The following is a 3,444-nucleotide window of genomic DNA, read 5'->3' as shown; positions in this document are numbered from 1 at the left end:
GGAGAGAGATCCTTTGCCCTTGGCGCTTGGCTTAAAAGTTATATAGTATATACCTTAGCTTATAGTTACACGACCCTTATTTTACCTCCCATAGTATAACTCTCCTTGATACCTATATCTATAAGAGGGAGGAGCCGATTTTATCTCAGCGCAGCTCGCAAGTTGCTGCATCCACATCTCTCCGTAGCAGCCACGATTCAGATGACCATCTCATCGGCTCGACACCACGAGCAGTCGTCTTCATCGCAACGCGTTCTCGCACGCCGCCGGCACTTTTCTTTGGGCCTTGCGAAGAGAAATATCGACCAGTACTCTATAGACTTCAGTGCGCTCTCTCTCTCGCTCTCTCCTCTCTCTCTCATCTCTCACTCTGCTTCTCTCATCTCGTCTCTCTCTCTCTGTCTCTCCCTCCTCTTCGTCCGGCTCTCTCTCTCTTCTCTCTCTCCTTCCTCTCTCTCTGCTCTCTCTCTTCTCTCTTCCATCTTTCCTCTCTCTCTCTCTCCCTCTCCCTCTCTCTCCTCCTCATCTCTCTCTCTCTCCTGGCTCTCTCTCTCTCTCTGCTCTCTCTGCACTCGCTTCTCTATTCTCTTCGCTGTCGTTGAGTCTGTCTCTCTCACATGATCTGCGCTTCGTCTTCTTCCTCCTCTCTCTCAAACACCGTAAGTTTACCTACAATACCTAAAAAGTGTTATATTTTATAAATTTTCAATTGCGTAAAAATATTCAATAGCAGATTATGAGCTGGACATAAAAAAAATTTTAAACAATCGTGATAGTCACATAAAACCGCGGTATTCCAGTTTTTACGACGCATGGCGGGGTCTGACCGACCACTATACTATGGTAATCAGCTGTAGACCGCCCGTCCGGCCAGCACTAGCCCTTAAACAACAGTTACAAGGGGATTTTTTAGACTATATGCTTTCTAGTCAACTGTCCCGATTTTCTTTGCCAAATTCAACGGCGGCGGCCTACTACCAGCTGGATAGACGAGTATATGCAATGGCTGCAGTGTGTCGGACGCACAGGCCAGACTACCTATACTTAACGACCGGCAGGACGCACAGCAGCTCGTATTCCAACGAAGATGCGGCCGTGTGCCAACTACGCAGCCAAACTTACCCAACGTACCAACGGAGGCATCATGCGAGAATGAGTATTGTCAAAAGGACGGCGAAGGCGATCCTGCCAGATTATGCCAAGAAAAAGAATCGGATTCTCCGCACGTGCGATACACCGAACGGCGCTTCTACGTAGCACACGGGAATATGATACTTTGCAACTACCGCGTTTATGCCTCTATCATGAGTGTACAACGACTAGGAGCCATAACAAGAACAACAACACAGACATACAAGATTCAACTACAAATTTCTCAAACTCAAAATCAGGATGCGCAGTCATCTCGCGCCGTAATTTCAAGCTACCGAACCTCGGACCATTCAGTGAGTCAGACACGCGTTACAGTTCAAACATAACACACGGCGCGCGGACTAGGTAGTTCATGGGGCCTTGAACGTCACACAACCAACGCGCTTCACTAGTCCACAAGCAAGCGATCTTATGATTACCAGGATTTACAGTTTCCCAGCAACAGGTAGAAAGTTTCTCGGTAAGCAGAGACAAGACACGAGGAGGGAACACTATCAGATGTCGGGAGGCTAAGAGGGGTTGCGCCGCCCCTACGTCCGAACGGGGGGGGGGGTTGCAATCACCCGTGTACGTGCCAAGCAAGGGGGTGACAAGGCCCAGGCCATCTGAGCCACGTGATAATGGGTGAGCAAGGGTGGTAGCGGTCAGCAGGGCCTACGTCCACCACGGGTGCGCCCCCCCACAGGCTGCGGAGGTCCACGTTTTTTGGCGGAAAAAATTCAATTTTGAAGTGTCAAAAGTTTAGCACATGTGTACTTTTTTGAGTTCGCTTTTGGCTGCCTGTTTTCAAATCATACTGCCTTCAAACGCGTGAAATGGCAGTTCGTCAGACAGCTAATTTTCAAAATTTCCCGGGTGGGTGTATGCCCCGGACGCCCCTTAGAGACCGCCGCCCCCGCTTGTTTAGGTCCGAATATTTTTTTCTTATTTTTGTTTTTATTTTTATATTTTCTCCACTATTCAAGTTCAATACAAATGCCGATAACATTCCATACAAGTAAAATCATCAAATGACATATATATATATATATAATGTTTTAACAATGACGAATGATACGTTGTAAAAGATTAAATTACTGGAAGCTACTATGGATGGTGTTGCGTTATGTTGAAATAGAGAATAGAGGCTGGATAGATAAATGTTTATGTAGATGAAATAATTGAGTGAGGTTTTAATGAAATATGAGAGAGAGAGAGAGAGAGAGGAGGAGAGAAAGAAATGATAAGACAGAGAGACTCAACGACAGCGAGAGAGAGAGAACGAGAGAGAGAGAGAGAGAGAGAGAGAGAGAGAGAGAGAGAGAGAGAGAGAGCGCGCGCACTGAAGTCTATATAACTGTAATTTTTCTCCTCGCAAGGCAAAGAAAAGTGCCGGCGGGTGCGAAGAAGGTTGCGATGAAGACGACTGCTTCGTGGTCGAAGCCGCTGAGTATGGTCACCTGGAATCGTGGTGCTACGGGAGATGTGGATGCAGCAACTGCAAGTGCGCTGAGATAAAATCGTGTGATGGTGGCTACATCTGCTCACGTCGGACTCCGATAGACGGCTCACAAAAGTTCCGCGCACGCTATTTTTGCAACAAGTTATGTGGCTACTCGTACTGCGACTGCATCTTTAAATGTGATTTCTAGATCAGTCAGCCAGATATCGAGAAATTTATTAATGCCAGTAATTTTCGGAAAGACGTCGATTGCTCGCCTTGTACGAATCTCCTATTTCAAGTAGAACTATGACGTAGTAGCTTCCAACTATTAGCTAGCCCAACTACTATAGCTAGCTACTTCCAAAGACTAGTAGGTTTCAACATGTTCTTATAATAAAACGCGTTTTACCAGCGGAAACAATAATACCAAACAGACTTACATATGTCACAACCAATTTCGTTTCTGATAAGTTCAAGTCGAGTATTTTGTGTATGCGGCATGTTACCGCGTTACTGTGCATTATGCTATTAAATAATAAATGCTTTTGAAAATATTTATTTTCATTCGTACTTTCGTTTTTCTTACTTCTTTTAACCTAAAACTTTCCGAAATAAACGTATTTATAATTATGAAATGGGTAATGGTAATGAAAAAACAAGGTCTTTAATAAGGTCTTAACATCGTCATGACCTTTTAATTTTCAAACTTGGTCGCAATTAAATACTCTGGGTCGTAGCGTACTGCGACTGCTTCACTAAAGCCTCGTCTACACGACGAAATTTAACTCGAGTTAAGCATCTACACGGGGCCTTAACTAGAGTTAAGTTAACTCGAGTTAGCGTTAACTCGAGTTAGCTTAACCTCGCCA

General features: G+C 45.0%; 1 long non-coding RNA gene across 1 annotated transcript in view; it reads left to right on the top strand.

Moving 5' to 3' along the window:
• The window catches only part of LOC106805898, a 10,782-nt gene extending 7,682 nt beyond the window's left edge, over window positions 1-3,100 (top strand). Inside the window, exon 3 of the long non-coding RNA XR_001393479.1 lies at window positions 2,511-3,100. This is a non-coding gene — a long non-coding RNA (uncharacterized LOC106805898). The remainder of the gene's footprint in view (window positions 1-2,510) is intronic.
• Window positions 3,101-3,444: the final 344 nt, after the last annotated feature.

The sequence above is a fragment of the Priapulus caudatus genome, unplaced genomic scaffold (assembly GCF_000485595.1).
Source record: "Priapulus caudatus unplaced genomic scaffold, Priapulus_caudatus-5.0.1 Scaffold132, whole genome shotgun sequence".
Lineage (NCBI taxonomy): Eukaryota > Metazoa > Priapulida > Priapulimorpha > Priapulimorphida > Priapulidae > Priapulus > Priapulus caudatus.
Note: the sequence above shows the minus strand (reverse complement) of the source record. Positions and strands in the feature narration are given on the sequence as shown.